This window comes from Poecilia reticulata, linkage group LG14 (genome assembly GCF_000633615.1).
Source record: "Poecilia reticulata strain Guanapo linkage group LG14, Guppy_female_1.0+MT, whole genome shotgun sequence".
NCBI classification, from domain to species: domain Eukaryota; kingdom Metazoa; phylum Chordata; class Actinopteri; order Cyprinodontiformes; family Poeciliidae; genus Poecilia; species Poecilia reticulata.
In genome coordinates this window covers 22,433,532-22,455,348 of record NC_024344.1, presented here as the reverse complement: position 1 = coordinate 22,455,348, position 21,817 = coordinate 22,433,532, and the positions used below count along the sequence as shown (strand labels likewise).

At 36.6% G+C, this 21,817-nt stretch overlaps 2 long non-coding RNA genes across 2 annotated transcripts; one reads left to right on the top strand and one right to left on the bottom strand.

Annotated features, from left to right (window-relative positions):
* Nucleotides 1–8,759: 8,759 nt before the first annotated feature.
* Nucleotides 8,760–11,677, bottom strand: LOC108166869 (uncharacterized). Its single transcript, XR_001777259.1, has 3 exons — nucleotides 11,647–11,677; nucleotides 9,380–9,452; nucleotides 8,760–9,289 (listed from the first exon to the last, which is right to left on the bottom strand). It is a non-coding gene; the product is annotated as an uncharacterized LOC108166869 (long non-coding RNA).
* A 713-nt stretch (nucleotides 11,678–12,390) lies between these two features.
* LOC108166874 (uncharacterized) lies at nucleotides 12,391–19,738 on the top strand. The gene is made up of 2 exons (XR_001777266.1): nucleotides 12,391–12,452; nucleotides 19,565–19,738. It is a non-coding gene; the product is annotated as an uncharacterized LOC108166874 (long non-coding RNA).
* The last annotated feature ends 2,079 nt before the right edge of the window (nucleotides 19,739–21,817 follow it).

Below are 21,817 nucleotides of genomic sequence, written 5' to 3'. Positions count from 1 at the left end.
ACAATTAGAAAACAAGATCTTATCCTGTCAAAACAACCCTAATTGTGTAAAAATAATTATAATTAAATGTGTCAACAAATATGGTCTTATGTTGAGGTACTTCAGTTGAAAACTTATAACTTTAAAACAAAGTTTTAATATTAACAAAACCGAGTCAGTTTCCTTGAGATAATAAAATAATAAAAACAATATCAAGAGAGAAAAGCTGTCCTTCCCAGACAAAACAAACTGTCATTTAGAAATGAGTTAATTGAGCCAATATCACAACAAAACAACCTTCATTATCAATTGTTTCCAGAGTGACTGCAACAAAACAGACAGAAGTGACTAACACTTTGTTTAATGGATGCCAACTGAGCAGACCAATGCAAGGGAGTTGGAATCTGATCCAAACCAGTTTTTGTGATTGGAATGACAGGAGAAGTTGCAAGAATATCCATTAGAACTTTTCTTAAAGTTGATTCAGACAGTAAATATGTTTGTGTGTCAATCCAAGGACAGATAAATAAACCTCCAGCTAAAGACCCTCCACCCTAATAAAGTAAAGCTTTTCTCTATGTCTTTATTTTTCAGGAGACTAAATGTTGAGTAAATTACAATGATTTGATACATCAGGGTAGATTCTTACCCTGATGTATCAAGTTCTGGTTCTTTAGTACTTTAATAGAAAGCAGTTGGACTTCTTCTTGTTTCCTAACAATGATTACACTGACAGGGTCATTAGGGTCACTATCGGGGCTGTAAAGGTCAAATGTGTCGCTGGCCTCCACTCAGATCAATGTTTGACAATCAAAACATGTAATCTTTATGATTCCACCATCTCAGAATGTCTAAAAAGATTTTTTTTATGACAATGTTCAAAACATTAAACAAAATAAAGAGTAGGGCATGTGACCTTAAATTGCATTTTACTTGCCTGAGCTGCCCCTATTTGTTTGAATTTTCTGACTAGAAAAAAGCTAAAAAGAACTTCCTGTATTTCTCGATGCTGGATTGTGACCCCTAAACATATTGTCTTTGATATGGTATTTTTCTGTTTTAAACAGTGAAATCACTTAAATCTTGAGTGATCAGTTTTGAAAAATAATTTCAAATGAAGACAGCAAAACTGAACTAAAAGCATGTAAGTTTGATGCAGTTTAATAATTGAACACATTTGAGCTGTTGGGTGATTTTTTGGTATATGAAGTATATTAATATTCCGGGTTTTTTTGTAGTAGCGGATTCAACAATTATTTGTTGAGTTATCGTTTCCTGTTTTAGGGACTGCAGGCTTGCTGCAGGGTCTCACCCAGCTTGTTGGTGAGCATGTGGGCTGCTGCCGTCCTCTGGCTGTCTTTTTGAATAAGGATGAAAGTGAAATTATTCCTTAAGCGATGCTGACGTTTGCACCTCCTTGCTATCTTATCCGTGCACACAGATGCTTTTTAGCCACTCGGGGAGAAGAGGGGGAGGGGGGCGCCTCAACAAAAGCAAACATGAAGCATCACCAACAGTTCTACAGAAGTTCACTCAGTTCACCAGTTATTTTTCTGGTGATGATTTAGTGCACAAGTGCGGGATCGAGTTGCATGCATTTTTTTAGCATGGTTTTCACCAGTGGGCACAGAAGCTTTATCCATACTGGATTAGAAGGTCTCTCAAATCTTCCATACAGTCTCCCTGATGTGCAGCAGAGAAAGATATTCAGAGCAGAGCACATTTTTACCATGCGTTTCTCTGTGTGATAGTTTTCACATTTTTAGCGTCTCAGCAGACGCCGTCTCAGCGGACAAAAGAAGCAGCTGGGAGTGCATGATTCACAGTATGAGCAGTTAAAATTGGAAAATTTCCTCTTGGCTCATTTTGATGAAACAAACAAGGAGAAGAAAAAAAGTTATTTATTTAAGAAAGTGCAGGAGATGTGAAGTGCGAACGCTGAGAATTAAAGAAGCAATGAAAAAGAACAAACACATACAAAACACATTTATCAAAATTAAGTTTCCCCTTCTCCACAGTCTGATTCTTTTAAAATACTCTCAGTCACAGTGGTTGATTTAAGACTAGACACAATAATATCAGCTGTTCAAAACCCTTAGGATTGTATCTGGTGACAATATTTTTAAGTTAAAGTAATTGTCAGCAATTCACTAACAGAAGTGACTTTTTTTTGTTAGGATGGGACTGATAATATAGAATATAGAATTACAACAATGTTTGTTTTTGGAACTGAATTGTTTAGAATGTTTTTATCTCACTTCAAATCTTTCAAGAGAGTCAAACATCAGCCATTTATGTTCCTCAGGATGATAATGTGATGGTCCTTCCCTGTTCATAGAGGACTCTCTTCCCCATCTGGTTTGCAAGTCCTGATAACTCTGATAAGTCCAACTGATCCTTTTAAAATTGTCTGACAGAAGTCCACATGATCTCTTCTCTTCCCTTTATTTCTGGTAGCACCATGTTTTACTAAATTATCTTTTGAGTTTTACTCTAAGCGGTATCCAACTAACAATCTATGATTCATTCATCTGACAAACCTTTAACACTGACTTACACCTCACACAATATTTCCTTAGTACAGTACAAAATGTGGCTATCTTCAATTAAAATTAATCTCTGCTATTTGTTAATTAATGCAATTCAGATTGTTGTGCTCATATTTACAACACGTTTGTTAATTACTAGCAGTAATCAAGTCGACTTGTTTCTGGACTCAGAACAACCTGCTCTACACAACAATGGTTGTGGTGACAATGAAATGTCTATGGAAGTCAACCTGGGTCTCTTTTGGGAAGCAGTCAGGATTCTGACTGGTGCAGTTTGATTAGAAGTTGGCCTCTCAGCATTTCATCACATGGTAAGTGTGGAAGTCATTATGTCTGTATTTCCATTCCACTGTGAAACATTAACTTTACATTTGGGATAATTGGCTGGATTACTAGAAAGTAGAGCTAACAGGAAAACAAACGTATTGAGAAAGATGTCAGAAATTAAGGAGATTACAGTTATTATTACAGTAGCCAGGAATATTCCTGCTTTTTGGATTTGCATCTGAAACAAGGTGCTAATATACATTGACAAAAGGCATGACTTTGTTTCTTGCTGAATGACATTTAATTAGACTAAATATTTCATGCATATGTCAGTTAGAATGACATATGGAAGGTTTGATACATGGCACTAAATATATTTGGATATGTTTTACTACTTTATTCAAATTTAAAAGTTTACATAAATGTCCTTAGTTTTCAGTAGTATTGCTTTCAACTTGGATGATTTTGGTCAAACATTTCTGGGTTCTTTCAGAGCATTTGTACAAAATGTCCTCACAGCAGTTTGCTGTAAATTTCCCATATTCCTCATCACAAAACTTCTTGTGAGGAAGAATTTCCTAAACTCAGTCATGTTGAGTTTAAGGCTTATGGTGTCTACTGTAAAACATTGACAGAAGACATCATACTGTCAGGTTCTTTCCTCGTTCTACCAACATTATTGTGAAGTGCACCGGTCCCTCCTGCAGCAAAACATCAGCACAACACAATGCTGCCACATTTTACCTCTCAGATAGGATGGTGTTCACACACTTTTAAGCTTTCCCTTTTATTTCGTAACTTTTTCCTAAAAATGTAAGGATGACATGGGTTTTATGACTTTAGCTTTAGTTTCATTAGAACAGAGAACTTTGTAGTAATACATTTTCATTCCTTGTAGTAACAAATGTACCAAGTGATTTTACACCCAACAGAAAGCTTAATGTCAAAACCTTTTCTTACTGTTCTTGACTGGTTTTAAGGAAAAATTCTTTATTCCAAATATTTCATGTCTTTTCCATTTTTATCCCCAATTATGATTCTAAAAAAACATGCTGTACATTCCCATAAGTTCCAACCTCTTGCACCAGTGAACAAATGAATTTGTCACAATTTATAGAATCCCACTTGCAGCAGAATTCTCTTCCCTGTAGTCCATCTGTTTACTCAGTGTTTCCACACATCATTATGTCAAAACATGGATAAATATGCTGACAAGAGCAGAGGGAATTCAGCTTAAAAAATGCTAATAGTGCAGTCTTGACAAGCTGCAGAAAGATGGGTGGATGGATGGATGGATGGATGGGCAGACATGTGAGTTTAATGAAAGGTGTGTTTAGTACCTGCTTAAAGATTGTCTGATTTTCATAGCTCTAATCAATCTTATTTTTGAATATGACCGCATATCTACGTGTAAATTTTTTGCACTTGTTTTCCGTTGGAGAAACGGTTCAGCTGCAGGTGTATGACATTCCTTCCTGCTTGGTTCATGGTTTAAAAGACAGGGAAACTGTAATGGTCGTGACTTACGATGACCCAATTTAGCTGTAACGAGGTAACATCTGTGAGCCCGCCAGAGGGTTTCTGTTTTTAGGTCTGACCTCTGAAACCCTGGGATATGATGCATCAGTTCACCATGGTGCATGTTTCTTACTTTTGTCATAACAGATGTCTGGAGCCTCCAGCAAAGAATGAGCCAGAATAGAGCCCTACTGGCAGAATCACCTTCAATTTACAGACTTCAGAAAACACGAGGGCAACTGTAAGCTGCAGTTTTATTGTCTGTTCGTTATTGAGTACCTGGGAGGAGAGCAATCTACGAAGGCAACTGTGACAATGGGCTTAACGATTGATATTTTGTTTTGTTTGCAGTAGAAGCTGCATTACATTGCAGTGATTAGCATGACAGGTCAACAGTTCAAATCTCAGTTGGGTTCTCTCTCATTGCTAAAATAACCGTTTTGTGAGAAACAATTTTCAGTCCCTTTTTGTTCGGGACACTGAAAAATTGCATATTATCTCACCTGTTTTAGCCATAAAATGCATTAACTTCAGAAGTCTTTGGAGAGCCAAACTAATCTGCTATTTTTCCCCACATATATAAGTCTAGAAAGTATGAGACAATGCTATACAAATTTGGTCTCGAAACAGCTGAATCTGCAAAGAAAGTATGAACGCTTCTGTGGAGCTGCCCCTCTGTCCTCAATATAGTTAATGAAATTATATTTGACAAGATAAGTCCCACAGGTATTCACAATGCATACATTTCTGGGTATGTAGGATTGTCTAGAAGTTTCTCTGGGAGTGAGCTCAGGTGTTGAATCTCAGGAGACACTCGTGGGCCTTTGAAAACGTCCTGCCTCGTTCTTCTTGCATCGCTTATGGGAATATTTTGCACTGTATATGTTTGGAGAACACATAAATCAATTGTCAAAGAAAGTGTTGAGGAAAAATGACTATTTTTAGTGTTTAACACAGTTTAAACCTTTTAGAACATTTTTAAAAATTTTGAACAGGTTTCTGTTAGYGATTTGAAACCAAATACTATTGCTGGGTAAGTATTGAATAGAGATCTGCAGGAGAGCTTCTGCTCAGACCCCTGGGGTCTTATCATTAAAGACAGGAGGTCATAAATTAACATATGCAGGAAGGTGGAGGACAGTATCACTTAAATTACTGTGAGAAAGGGAGCTTTGGTCGGTTCACGTAACCAGGATGAGAATTCTTCCAAAACTAACATCTGACATGGTGCAAAAACTGAATATAACATAAAATGTTTTAAATCACTAACATTTAATTTGTAAGATACTTTTCTTAGTTATTAATAACATGCTTTGACTGAAAATTGTATTATCTTGTTTTAGAATTAATTTAGTTAATGATGAATGTATTTGAAATTGTATTATTTCTGACTATATTAGAATCAAATGAAAATGTTTTGTTTAGTATTAGAAAAATACTTAGGTTTATGGTGAATGAATGTCTTAATTCTTATTTGTTTCTAATTCCTAATTAGAAACAGGAATTGTACTCCATTATTTTCTGTTGATATTATCTAAAGCTTTTGGTTTGATATCAGGACTAAACTTTGGAGATGCTGAGTGCAGAAGAACAAATTGGGTTTTTGGTGATAACTTTTCATTTAATTAAAATACAGTATTAAAGGTTTGTTCCTGGCAGAGCAGAAGAGAAACCAGAATTTCACAGCTATCTGTGAGGTTCCTKCATCTGTTTCTCTTTGCCCAGATGGCTGTAGAGCTGCAGGAGGCCGGATAGTGTTAAGAAAATACATTTAAAATAAGTTAGTTTTAGAATTTATCATGACTTGATTGAAATACCATAATATAGTTTTAAAATTTATAACATATTCTGACCTATTGATCTTTATTTTACTTGTAGTTAAAGCAGATTGTTTGCCAAGATCTTCTGATCTGCCCTTTGTCTGTCTGGGAAACAATCAGTAGGAAGTTCTAGCTTTTCACACTGATCTGTAAAAGCCATAAACCACCATGAATTCGGAGAGTCTGCTTCCACCTTACTTAACAAAAGGTGTTTGATCTTGTGAACAAATTGCAGGGACTTTCTAAATTTAAAAAGGGCCAGAGATGCCTTCCAGTTGGTCAACTAGAGATACGCCTCATTTGAATACATTAAAGAGGAAAACACGCCTAGAGGTATGAAAGTTTGTGCACAAGGGAAACAATTCAGAAAAAGCTGATTTTGTATACGTCTGCACCAGCTCTTTCTCCAAGGACGTCCTTGATATTTCTCTGTCTTCTTGTCTCAGGTAACAATGTTTGTATCTGTGTTTCTCCAGTTTCCTGTTCTATCTTATACTTTCTTCTGATTGGATTAAATTCTGTAATTCTGTAACGTCAACACGCATTGTTGTGTTTCTGTCCCCACACGTGGCCACACGAGAGAACCCGGGATCAAAAGGAAGAATCAGAGCCAGATTTGTTGCTAAATTTAATTGCATAAAAATTCTTCCTTAACAAAAGCCAGAGATTATGCATGCCACTGTGTTGCATAGTTATGTCTTTGACTGTTGCCAGTTCAAATGGTTTGATGCTATTACTGTGGTATATTAGCATTTGAAGTCTCTGGGTTTAAAGAAAGTAATGGAATATTCTTAGTGGACTGAATGTTTCAGTGGTTGACAGAGATTTCTAAAGTATCTCAATCTTTGGAGGAAAATTGATTAAATTTTCTAGTGTTTTACCTCCAATATTGTGGATGATAAGTTTTGTGATGAAGGTTACTGGTTTCGGAGCATAACGTCAATCGATCCTGTAGAAGTGTTATTATCATTAGAGGGATATGTTTTGGATATACAAATATCCATATTTCAAATAGGCTAAAAATAGTTGAGTTTAGTTCACTGACACAATTGCCCAGGAGTTCTGATGCATTGCCTAGCAACTAGATCCATCTCATGGCAAAGTAGAAATCAATATGATATGAGGATATAAAACGTCAAAGGAGGAGGAAGCATTATCACCTAACATTCCAGTTTTTGCCAAGACAAATACTATCACTGTGTTGTTGCTACTTACTGTATAAACTGCCAGCTGTTGTTTCTTTGGCCTTTCTACTCCTTTGTTTTTAGTCAGTGTGTATTACTCATACTTTCTTACAGCTTCGTCTGTTTTTAGAGTGGCATTTTGCAGGTTTGCTGAAGGTGGTATTTGTTACACATCATCTCCACACAAATAGATATTCTACCAGTGAGCTGATTCAAAGCAGGCATTTATGAGATGCTGTGGTGGTTCAGAAGTAAAACTATGGAGGCCTTAGTCCTCAGCGTGGCTGTCACATGTTTGAGTCCTGATGACCTTTGCTACATGTCTTCCCCCTCTCTCATTACCCATTTTCCTGTCTGACCACTCCCAAATAAATGCTGAAAGAGCCAGTAAAGCCTAAAAAAAACATACATTTATGGCAATGATTACACTGTTTTTTTTTTTTATGTAATCTTTGTTGTGTGATTATTAGCCATTGTTTTTCAGTTCAGTTTCACTGGCCTAAGCAATGTCTGATTACTGCCAGACTTATATATACTCAAGAAAGCTCCCAGAGAGAAGCTACAGAGCTAAAAAGAAAAAAATAAATGAATGAAATAACCATCAGGCCCCAATAAAAAAAATGAATAGCTGTTGAGAAACAAAGCAGTTGACATTTATTAGTCTGGAAGAGCTTTCAAATCCATCTCTAGGGCTTTTAGACTCCAGTAAACCACAATTAGAACCATTTTTCACAATTGGAGAAAAAAAATAGACTCCCACCTACCAACTGTACTCCAAGAGCACATCAATGATTCACCCAGGACATCATTTAAAGCTCCTCAGACCACACTTCAGTTGCCTCACATGCTTCTGGAAAGGTCAGTGGTCATGATAGAATGGCAAGAGATGAGCTATGAAATACAGAGGTGGCACTATCAGTTTGTCACGGTGCTTTACTACAGGAGGGACTGGTGCACTTTACAAACTACCCATCACCACAAGGAAAGACATCAGACAAGAGATTAAAGCTTTGGGACTAAAGAGTTTTCCAAAAAAGATAATTATGTCCAATGCTGAGTGCAAATACTATGTATTACATGGAAATACTTTTCAATAGGCAACATTTGTACTTTTTCAGAAAAACTGAATTTAAGGTTTTAGAATACCTCTAATCAATTCTTACATTGGTAGAAATACGTGTTTAAAACTAGTAATTCATGCACAATTTAACTAGATCAGAAATCTGCAACCTCAACTGCAACTAATAATTGTATGAATAGGTGGCAAGAATATGCGCTTTTTTATATGTTTCCCTACAAAAAATAAATAACACCACCTTGAAGAAAATATTTCAGTCTAAAAACAAACATTTTGGCCTTTAACTTAAAAAATCTAAAACAAAAGTCCTGCATAGCAGCTGTCATGATGTGCGGGTGGATGAGGTGAGGCAGACGCAGCGGAATGAAATTATGATTTTAATGATAATCAAAAAATACATGGTCCAAAATCCAGGCAGTACAGAGAGAGCGGAAGGTTAAGGCTCATTAACTGGAATCACAATGGACAAGACAGACAAACAGACTAGACAACTAGACACAAGACTTAAGACATTAGACCAGACAAGGACCTGACAAAGAAAAAGGAACACAGCTGGGTTTAATCAAGGGATATACAGGACAACACAGATCTAGTTAATGAGTTTTGGGTTTTTCAGTGAAATACAATGAAAGTCACATTTATTCAAGTAACTTCACATAAAATATGAAATGTCAAGTTTTTCACCATTCTTCAAAGCTACCACAGAAAGGACTGAAAAAGCCAACAAAATATTGTTACAAAATGTTTGTATGATCGTAGTTTGCATTTGCAAAACCTGTCTTGGAACCCAATCTTTTTTCCTTTTTTTTTTCTGTACTGATTTAGTTCCAGGTCAAGCGGGTAGCTTAATTGGCTGACTTTCTTTGCTTTGCTGCTGACAGCCTGCCATGTTTCCTTCACACACAAAAGAAGAAAGAACTTCACTGCTCAGCCTCTTCTTGTTGCTTCGGTCTGACTGATAGAGAGCAGCAAAGTGTTTTGTACCTGTGGAGGTCTGACGCCGGCTTGCTTCAGTGTGGTTAAATCCACAGGGTTAATAAGCATCACAGGGGCGCTCCTGGAGGAGAAATGGGAATCAATAACCTGACAGAAGGCATTCAGCACAAAACAAGGTGTGTACTGGCTATGGTGCAGCTGAGCTTATTGAAGTTGAAGTGTTTTATTTCAAGTCCTGACATGCTGCTCTATAGTTTACCTCCAATTAAGGCCACCGGCCCGCTTCACCTCTGACCTGTGCGAGATGAATATAGCAGAATGTGTCTGTACACATCAGATGATGCTACGACCAGCATTAGGATTGAGGAGTTAGGCTTCCACACCCCACATATCAGCGGTGATGAGTTTTTCATCCGCCAGCCTTGGAGGTGCTTGATGCCATTCACATTGGTGAATAGATAATCTCTATGGTTTTACAAGTATTTCATAAATGTATCCATTTTACATTTTTTTAAATTCCAGAATTAGTCACTGACTCATCCACCGACCTCTCTTTTAGAACACTTTACTAGGCGTGGAGACTTTTTTGCCTTCATTACTGCACTAATTCCTTATCGCAGGGAATCAACAAGTCAAAAACTTTCATCAGAGATGCTAGATTGTATATTTGCCAGCTCTGTACAGGCCAATCAAGTCGATGGACCACGTCTTGTGTACTTTGTGCTGGCTTGATTCAGACCACACTTAAAATATTTCCACTAATGTGGTATTATATTTAAAATATAATACCACATGTATTTTAAATATTACATATTTAAAATATAATACCAAAGCAGTAAGAATTGACTTTACTTCAAACAATTGAGTTCAATGCCAGTTTCGTATCCTATGTCTGACCAACCCAATTCACTAAGTCCTTCCAAATCAATTTGCTACGTTTTTATAACTTAATTCATAAGGGGGTTTAACATGACAAATTTAAGTCACTCTTACTCAAATCATTTATTTTCTTCTAATGAACATTTAAAATCTTTTTGACTTAATTCTACAGAAAGTCAACTCAAACTGTTAAGTAGTTCCAAACTAAATTTTAATACTCTTTTTACAGTGTCCTCTAAATACACAAATCTTTTCCTTAAATGACCTTTTTACTTTGACTTTACTCGAAATAATTAAGTGTAATACCATATTTGTATCCCTCGTCTGACACCATGACTCAAGCTAACCAGGGACAGATTCCCTGGTAAGCGACTGTGGCTCTGTGGGTAGAGTAGTTGCCTTGTGATCACAAGCTGTAGGTTCAATTCCAGCTTCCTCCTGCCACATGTCAATGTGCCCCTGGGCACTTAACTCCAAGTTGCCTACTGATCTGTGCATTAAATAAATGTGTGAATGTGACTCTAGTGTAAAGTGCTTTCAGTGGTCAAAATGACTGGAAAAGCGCTATATAAGTTTATTTACCATTTTTGAAGTAAACTAAATGATTTGAGTAAGACTGACTTAAATCTGTTATCTTAAACATACTTAATAAATTTGTTAAAATAAATTAACAAATTGAGTTGGATGATTATAATATATTGAATTGGATAAACTTAATAAATTAAGTTGAATAAACTTAATTTAATTGCTTGTTACCTATAGAAGCAATTCAATTAAGTTGGTTCAACTATTTTCTTTTTAGAGTGTACTCTAAATGCACTGATAGCATGTTTATATCCCTGCATCAAAAACTTTACGTTGATCTGGATGATTTAAGGCTTGGATGCAAACCTTTGCCAAGGGAACCCCCTATATAGATGTGTTTCCATTAATCATAAAATTGCGCAAACTGGAACAATAAATTTGCTTTATGGAAACAGGGCAATTTAGAAAAAACTCAAGTTTTTTTTTATAAAAAGTTTTTGCACTATGATGATGTGGTTTCTCTGTTGCATTAAAATTCCTGTAAACTGCAAAACAACAATGGAGACATTTTGCTACTATTGGCAGAAAAGATGAACAAGACAACAGGAAGTGGTAGGAGGAAAAATGGAGCAGCATGTTTTTTAATTACTTATCACATAAACAAGCTTATTTATGTGACTTTAATTGTGTTTCTTATTTAATCAAAACTGTGCAATTGCGAAATTGTGTTTTTTCGACATTAGTGGATTAGTGGAATACTGAAAGTTTTGAGCACACAAACACATATAATGCTCTGCATGCAATTTATTGAGCCAATCAGAAGACCATGAAGTGTAGAGGTACATGAAATTGAACTCTGCTCAACATGCATCGCAGCATCTACTTGCCTGCTGTTATTTTACATGGCTTACCTCTTAGTGTAGAGTTTCTGTTGTTCACAAGTGCTCCCATTATGTTCTCTCACAAAAATTTGATATTTCTTATGAAGGTACTACTCTCAATTTCAATTTCTTTTGTACTCCTGCACCTATTTCCATTGGCCTCTACTGAAAAAAAAAATATTGGCTATATATTGAGATATTTGTAAAAATGACTGCCTCCAAGTCATGGCTGAGAAGAAATAACTGGCACAAACTTGTTAGATTCTGCCACTGGGGAATCTTCAGATGTCACTTTAGAGACAGTGTCCCTTTTAAGGCTTTTCCACCAAAGTAGACCAGAAAACCGACCGGAACCAGTTCTCGAAAGGGAGTTTTTTCTGTGGAAACAAGCTATGAGTGTGGGTTTTCTTCCACAGCCGAATACCTTCATGAAGAGAAGACTGATGAAAGAATGAACAAAGACAATGAATCAATATTAGACTAGTATTTTCATAGTTAACTTGGTTTCTAGCAAAAGTTACCATGGTGATGGAGCCTGATAAGAGCTGAAACAACTTTCTTTAAATTGAGAAGATAATACCTTGTGATGGACTGGCAATCTTCCCAGGGTGCCTATCCTGCCATGACCCAGCAAGAACAAGCAGGTATAGACAATGCAGGTGACAGTTTACATTGTTTTTCTTATTATATAACTGCACAATCATTTGTTGGTTGTCAAGGTGACATGTGAACATGACATAGATATGAGATTTAAAAAATAATAAAAACAGACAGAAACATACTTGGCATAAATGAAACATCCATGGTTAATAAGAGCATGCTTCATTTCTCTTATGGTAAGTAATAATGAAAGGTGTGTAATCAAAGCAAAATGGTTGCTGTAAATATTTATTTGTAGCAAAAAGTAGAGGGAAACTGTTAAAGATTGTATTATTATTATTAGTGTTATTATTATTACTATTATTATTATTACATACGGACAACTACAGGTTACAGTCATCATCCCAGCCATGTGTTTTAGTGCACTTTTTTCTCATCTTTTTTAAACGCATTGAAAGTCTCAGGCTGCAGGATGAAATTGAAAGCTTTTGTTTGCGTTGCTGTAATTTCATTATAGGAGGGAGATGTTTGAATTTTGACTGTTAGTCACATGCATGCGCACACACACAAATGATTCCTTTCCTATAAAAAAATATTGGTATTAAGATTTGCTTTGGTAAATGAAGGTGATAAAAATGAAAGACTTTGTCAGCGTTGTCAGCAATAAAATTGAGATAGACAGGAGAGAGAAACATAAGGTCTCTTTGATAGTTGAAAGACTGATGACTAAACTCAGACTCTGTCCACCATAACAAGGATATTTTGCAAGGCAAGCTTTTTCTGTATTTTCTTATCTAAATGCAAATACTTTTAAAACTTTGCAATATGGCTTCACTAACTGCTTCTATAACATTCAGCCCTGAGACACATGGTTTCCTTTTTCTGAGTGGTATGATGTGAAGGAGTTAAAGTTAATGGCAAATAAACTGATTTTTTATAGAACCTTTCCAGTCATTTCAGTCACTCAAACCACTTTACATAGGAACCATATTTGCCCAATCTCACTCACAAACTCACACATTCATACATCAATATATAGATTGGTAGTTAACTCCTGGTTGCAATGCTCAGAGGCACATCTGTGGTTTAGCATTTCATAGCTGCTATGGGAGGTAGTCACAGAGAGAGATGGGGAGTAGGTGTGAAGTGAGGCGAATGGTTTTTGCTTATCATTCCATACTGGTAAACAAACCATTTTGCACTGCAAGCATTTTGCCTTTTTGACATTTATTTAAATATTTTAACATGATGTAATGTTTCTGTTATGTAATTTGCAACTATATTAGGGCAAAATAACATCTTTTTGAAAAATGGAAGTTGTTTAGCATCATTTCCTGTTTGGTTCCTTTTTTGTGTCAGGATCCATGTGCGGTCAGTATGAACTACCAGTCTGTTGTAGCAATGCACCAATCAATTGGCCATTGATTAGTGCAGTTTCCTTTATTATGCTCTAGAGACTTAACAGTAGCTCAAGTACTGAAAAGTCCCATTTTATTTTTGGAATATTAAAAGCATCCAAATGCCCACTTTCCTTTCCATACACCAAACACTTTGACTTCAGTAAAAGTAACACAAAAATCTTCATTTGTATGCTTTGATATGCAAACAGGTAGCAGTGCTAAGATAATCTGGACCACATAATGTGGCCACATACATACATTTAATTGTTGAATTAAAGCAGAGTTCACAAAAAATAAACCGAATAAACTTGAACAGGAACTTATTTAACTAGCTGACCTTCCCTCTGCTTCTACAAGATGTGCTTAGGTTTTACTCAAAAGTGGAAATGTAACTCCAGAAACGCATGAAAAACGGATCTGTGAACATCCAAAAAGAAGACTTCTCCATTTGCTTTTATGGCACCTTAATCACAAACCTATTAAGTCAATGGTTAAAGTGATAGATGAAAAGATTTTTATGCTCCGTTGAGCTGGTCAGTTAAAATTTAATGGCATATTCACACTCACACTCCATCCTCATTCAAATTTGTGCTGAAAAGAAGTCTGAACGCAGACGACAGAAGTGAGGAGACGAGCCGGTGGGGGCAGAGGGCCTTGTATGTCTCATTTCGGCACTGCCGCTTGATTAATGTGGCTCTTCTTTTCAGAGTGGGTATTCACTGCGCATTTTGATGAGCCAATCAGATTTCCTCTGCTGGGTTATTTCTACAGCACAATGAATGAATGCACTTTTTATTGGCTCTATTGTTTTAAAGATGGATTGCATACGGTGGCGTGAGGAAATTGAATACATTAAAGATCAAGTTTTAACAACTTTATAGAAGTTTTGCAAGATTTGCTTTTACCAAATATGTCAAACATTGATAAATTACACTAATATATTTGTGTTAAAGTTTTTATGCTATTGAATGAAATTTAATCTTGAGTAAATGGATGGGAAATTCATTATCCTGTACTAATTAAAAGCAAACAACTTGCACTGGTGTTGGCTTGGTTTTAACTTACATCCATCCATCTTATAGTAGTTATTTAGCAGTGGGTTGTTGGAAGGGAAAAGCATATATACATAAAGACTCTATAGCTCCTCAACACAACTCCAGATGTCCTTCAGCACATTCCAAGTGTTGGATCTGCACCAATGCTTCCGCCCTGTGGGACGTTTCCAAAATACCTCCTTAAGAAAATGTTCAAAAGTCAGAGGACATGAAGTCCAGATTGACCCTAAAAGACAGCTGCCGGCTATTTTACCAGGAGAGATCACAGATCTGGCATCTTTTGAAGTTGCTTCTCCTTTTTCAGTCTGGCTTTCTGTCTTCCTATTGTGGAGAATTATCAGTTTTCCATGCTGAGTTCTTGATGTATGAGGTTACAGAAGAGTCAATGAGTTGAATTTATGAATTCCATTTATTAATACCAAAATACAGCTGGTCCATTATGACCTTTAAGAGCTAACAGTCAAAATGGCATCCCACAAGAGTTTCCCATTCCCTTTGTTACCCTCTCTCTGAGCTACGCCCCAAAGAGGGCGTTACTTAGCACCTAGTATCCTATAATCTTAGCTTTGAGGGCTTTTCCTAACATGTCCTTTCCTCTGGCTTTAGCTTAGCAGCTAGCTAACAGAGATAGAAGGAAACAGAATTATTTATTCTCAGCACTATCTTGGTCAATAAAATATTATTTGAGTGACTGATTGATTGACTTGCATGTAAGTGTTTTTGGGTGACAGTTAAAGGGGTTAAGATGAGACAAACAGAAAATGGTTTTAATTACTTTAGCTTGATTGTCGTTTTAATGAGTAATATTTTTCAATTGATACAGTAAGATGTCTATTGATTAACTTTGTTTTATTTTTAGTTTATCAGTAGCAAGCAGACATTAGCTGATTCACAATTTACCTGATTCTTGGTTAATCGTCAATTCATTTTTAGTTTATAATCTTTAGTTCAACAATCTTGAGTTAAAGTGACTGCCTATGTTGTTTTTCTTCTTTTTAGAAGATTTTTGTCCTTAAAAAGCATCAAAATCTTTTGTTAATCCAACAGATATTTCAGTGTGATGTCAATAATTCCTTTATTAAGATTATGTGAATATAGCTGCTACACTTTAATTTGCCTCTCGCTTGAAAACAAGATCAGCAGTAACTGAGCTCATCCCATCCCAAACCTCCCATTACCTCCAGGAGCTGACAGTCTGCTGCATTGTGCAGTAGAAAACATTGGAAGAAAACGGCCTTGAATCGGCTTTGTGCCACTTTCACAAACTCTAGCATTTAAATTGTGTGACAGACTTAGCCAATCAGCTGAAAGGTTTAATAATGTGTGCATTAATCAAATGCTGATAAGTCTCATCTTGCCGCTAGCCCTGAAAAGAACATTTTAGCAGGATCTGTATTTCAGACTTATGTCTAAAATCTTTGGTACATCTTACTTTGTCAGACATTATGTACAACAGTGTGTGTGTGGGAGAGAGAAAGTGTACAAGTGTCCTCAGCTGATTAAATCTTACCATTCATTATTTTTCCTTTCCATTAATCAAAGTTAATTGATATAAAATTAATAAAAGCTCCCTGCACACCTGCAGAAAATTCTGGTAAATGGCTCTTTGTTTCACAATGAGAGCAAATAGATGATGAGAGTGGGACCAGTTTCAATTCACCGTGCTCTAAATCAAAGCTTGTGCAACGAGGCAGACAAAAGGAAGAGGAGCAGCGCGATGACAAGAAGAGAGGAAGAAATGCGCCTGATAAAAAGGCCTCTCAGGAAAATGTGAAACCTGTATGGAAGATTTTAGCAAAAGAGAAAAAGAGCAGAGTTTTGCTGATTGTGACTTTATGGTCTGTCAAAGATTATTGGTGAGAATGTCGAGCTGTTTAAAATCCCTGCATACAGTCGGTCGCAACTGTTACTCTGTACCTTACACTGGAACTTGTTTTCCAGCTTATATGGAATCAACACAATGACCGTCTGTCAGTGAGCTGTGACGTTTGAAGGCAGTGTGTAAGGAAGACCAACAGAGGAGAAGTCATGCTGACAAATCTTAGAAATCACTTGAAATTAGAGATGTGCCGATCAGGTTTTTTTCTGCCGATAGCGATATCGATCACCCATGAGTGCCGATCACCGATACCGATCACATAATTATGATTTTTTATTATTTTTTTATCATAAACACTACCGGTTACATTATGTGGTAAAAGGAACCATGAATTTACCTTAATTTAGACAAAAACTTGTTTTTAAAAACTTTTGCCAAGAAGAAAACGACACAAAACAGGCATTCTGCAAATTGTACTGCTATCAGTAATACTATCTTTAACAGACTGATAACATATGAAGGCTCTGAAGAGGCTAAATAATACAAAGAGCCAAAATAAAACCTCTCAACCTTGCCAAAAAAATTCAAGTATAAAACTTAACAGTCAAAGGCAAATACAGGTTCCATTACAATAAACAATCCAGAGTTACTGGATGAAAACTTCCTGATAGCATGGCGGCTAGCTGATTACTGCTAGTTCTGAGTGGCTGTTTCTGACTGAGCGGAGTAATTATGCAGAGCAGGGAAGAGATCGATTATTTTTTTAGAGATTATCTATCTCATGTTAGGACAGCGAAAGTTTTAATACGTATGTAAAATGTATTTTTTAGGTTAGATGCAGCTTTAAGCAGAGGTTTGGTGTGAGAGTCACTACCAGGTGGAGCAGAAGCCGCGCTCCGTCTGTGAAATATTACTACCTGTAGCGCGTAGCAGCGGTTCAACAGCAGAACCAGTGTCTTACATCGCAGCTCGAAGACTTAAATAATTTTGCAGGTTATTTGTTTAGCTTTCTGACCGTCATGCTAATCCGGGTGAGTGTTTGTAGCTGTGAGCTGCTTTACCTGCTATCTGATCCTCCATATGTCTTTTTTACTGCAGTGAGCCTCGATGTAGCCAAACTCCATCAAGTATGGCATTGTTTTTATGTCGTATTAGCTTCGTTGTGTTGATGCATTTTGACGTGCTTCAATTTTCCGCCGCAACACGCAAACTTCCCTATTCACTCAGTGCGTTATAGTTCCACATCGCTTAGGATTTGTTGCTGCGCGTTTGCTCAGTGTGAAGGAAAGAGGAGACCAGCTGCACAGGCAGGCTGCAAAATGAGATGCAGGTGATCGGTATTGGCAACATGAGCCAATGATCACTGATCACCGATCATGCACTTTTTCACGAAAATCAGCCGATTATGATCGGTGACCGATCGATCGGCACACCTCTACTTGAAATAGCTATGAACTCCATCCATCCATGGAAACCCAGACGTCTTTCTCCCAGCAACACTTTCCAACTCAAAATGGTAAATCTCGATGTCCAATCGAGACCCAACTGCTAATCCTTTGTTTTAATTCCTTCTGCCATGCGGCTTCACTCACTTCACCCTCCTTGCTCTCTCTCTCTCACTTCTTGTTGTTTCTGTTGGGTGATCCCAGCAGCTTGAACTCGTCCACTTCAAAACCTCTTTGTAGCTTCATTGTTCCTCTTGTCTCCTTCACATTTATTCTTATTCATGGGATTTGTCTCATTTCTACTAACTTTTATTGATGTTTTATAGAACGTTATAGTTTATTTGGATGCAGACCTGTCCAAATCTGTCAAACTGTGGATCACAAGTGCAAAGAATTATGTGGCATTGCAAGGAAGATTTTTATTTTTTTTAATGTAGCACCATTGAAGGTAGAGGGGCAACAAACAAAAATGTTCTAAATTTTTAAACCCTTAGGAAAAATGATCTGAATAAAAAAATCCATGTGTGTCAAATCTAAAACCTTTTTGGGACACCTCTGAATGTTGTGGGATTCATGGAGGAAGGATGTTGAATTTACTCCTCTGAGTGTTTTGTTTATTGAGCGTGTGCCTTGCACAGCTTCAGATTTCAGCTGTTGGCTGACAGCGTTCTTTTCTGCAGTTTTTATCCTTTTTTCAGAATCACTCAAGGTCAAATACGTTGTGTGGTTTGAAAAGCTTTTATACTCACCAACCAAAGAGTCTTTGCTAGACAAACTGCAGAGTTTCTATGTTGCTTTGAACACACAATTCAAGTTATCTGACCTTTCTGACTTGTTTTGCTCCATTGATTTTGTTTTTCAAACTCATCTGACTAAAGTTGAAAAGCTGCTTCAGTGAACATCCTAGCAGACAGGTGAGTAGCATCAGAGTAACTCATAATGATTTAACTGAAAACAAACAACTATGCAAAACTGAAACTCATTAAGATTAAATTTGTCTCAGTTTTAAACCTAAAATGTCTAAAAGTAGTTATTATTTATTTATTTGTGGATTTTCAATATAGCTCTGCTAGTATGGCATTTATAACAATTTAACACACAATCCTCTGCAGTTCTATCTTCCCTGGTCATTTTGAAATGAAAAAGTGTAGGACTCTTGCATGGAATATTTAAAGGCCCTGGGCAGTTTGCTATCATCTGTGAATTCCTCTGTTCTGGACAAAACGCTACGACTCCATCTTTGCCATATCTTGTGGGTTCTGATACTTTGTGTTGAAAGAGGACCAGCGCTGGTGGTTTGAGGGTTTTTTCTCAGGTATCGTCCTTTCTTTGTGCTTCAGAGACGTCCAGCTTGGAGGACAGCCTTGGGTGTTACAATGATTGCTGGGAAACCCTCTGGATTCTCTATGAGGAGACTAAAGCCAGAGACATGAGAATCAATCTGGAATATTTAGAAATGAAGCTTTTTCCCCCCACACACATTTTAGCATATTTTGATGTGTAATGTGTTTTTTGGCTGTTGAGTTAGGAGATACTAACAAACATAAAAATAACCCGGCAAGATCCCTACCAGACCAATAAATAATCCCTCTGACCTTTCTGGCATTTTCTCCTTTACATGGCCTGAAGACATGCAAACAGGCAGCATCCATTCTACTACAGCAGGCTTCATGAAATATCAAGTAGAGAGTAGGATCATCTGTACCATCCCTGAGGGAATGTTCTGCTGCAGTTTTTTTTTTTTGCTCAGTCGTGATAAGCTTCTGCAACACTTTCTTACTGTATTAAAAACGGAGAACACTCCTCTGTGCCAGTTTCTTTCCAAAGTTAGGTGGAAATAAAACTTTTGGTTTTCAAGGACATATTCTAAATTTTCTGTTCCTCCACAGTTCACCTTGGTTATGCGCCTAAAATGACCTTACTGCATTGTAATGTTTCTCTAATGTTGCAGTAGTCTTCAACTGAAATAAAGAAACAAAAATAATGCTTCACAACTCTTCAGAAAATTTCAGAAATCAGGTTATTATTTACTGTAAGGAATGTGATTATGTGAATGAATAATTTCCAGCATGATTTATCCAAGTCATTTTGATCTGTGACAATAATGTATCTTATTTGACAATAATTATCTGATCTAGTCATGAATCAGATCCACACTAACTGGAGATGGAGTGTAATGTAAATTTTTTAGCAGATGACAGACAATTCAAAGATCTTTTATATATGAGATTTGGACATTTTTATGATAATCTCTATAAATCAAAAAGTGAAATGATGAGGTGCAACATTAAGGGAGCTGTGTAGAAATTAATGGCTTCAGATCTCTGTCCACTGAGGCTAGGTTGGAAGTAAAATAAGGACAAAATTCCTCCACAAAGATCTTAGAGACTGATAAAGTTAGAAAATGAATATTGAGCTTTATAGCTGCAACAGCTGGTTCGACTTCACTTTTAGCACATCCCTCCCACTGTAAACTTGACTTTTCTGACATAAACAGTGACGAAGTATGATTTGAAATACTGTTAATCTAATGTCATATTTTGTCTTTTTTAAGATGCCACTCCTCAAGAGTGTATATATATTTTAACAAGGAACATAAAAAAATGTGTAAAGTGATCAAACTTTGTTCCATTTAGTTTTTATTCAATGAATTTTCAAGCTGCATTAATAGAAATCTGACTTTTATCCAACTTTTTTGCCCAGGTTGCCAGGGTAACCACTGCACATTTGTATTAGCAGGTGACACCACATTGGGAGTGGGTGGTATAAAATAATAAAAGATGACTGACAGCTCTGTCTTGCACTTTATTGCATTGACTCTTAAATGTCACCGAAATAGAATTGCTCCCTTTTCCTTGTTCAAACAGCTATTAAAATTAAATTAATCACAGATTTCATTTTAGGATCATTTTGAGAGTCGAAAAGGGGGAAGAAAATCAACACCAGCTGGGGATGTTTTCTTCCAGTTATTTTCATTTGACATTTTCTTCTCTGCACTCAGAGACTTTTACAGTTTACTGGAAGGCTGTGTTTTCACTCAGCTGTTGTCTATTGTTTATGCACAATAATCATCAGTGTGGAAGGAGGGAGTGAGTTAGAATGGTTGAGTGGATGCTGTCAAAGCAATGTGGCACGTTTAAACTCAATAAAATTAAAATTATGAATGCACATATTTCCACTTTAAATAAAAATGTTAAGTATATGCATGCTTTGTGTTATTCTGGTACATTATGGTTAAAAGAGTTTTGCTGTAAGACTTATGCAACCAGGGTTGCAGCTGAGCTACTGAATGTTTTAGTGTACTAGTAGACTGGAATAATTGAGCAGTAGTTTAAACATGTGTTACTTCACTGGTCTGTAGTCCTTGTACTTCAAATAAAAGTTGCTTCTTTCTTTTCTGCTAAAATCTTGTGAATGCTGTGGTAAAAAACAAATAAATATTAGCAAATTTACTTTGGATTTCAAAGTGTTGCCTTTTGCAGTTTGCAAGGGCCTGGGTTCAAATCCTAACTGAAGTCCTATCGACAAGGAGTAACATGTTCTCCTCATGCGTGATCTAGTTATCTGACAAAATCCAAAAATATAGGTAAGTTCATCACTCCAAATAAAGTCTGTGTGCACAGTCATCTGTGTGTTGCTGGAAAGAGACCTCAGGTCTATCAAAGGATGGTGTTTTCCTTGCTGAAACAACTAAAGTAATTTTTAGAAATTACACCATGATCTTAAGACCTTCAGCTATCTGAAAATGTTCCTCTATGTCTATATTTGCAATAATAGCAGAGAGGAGAGAGATTAACCTAATCATATGTTTACAGATATTGTGTAGCTCTAGGGCAAACTCATGTTTGACCTTCATGAGTACAGCAGCGTTCCTTTGATAAG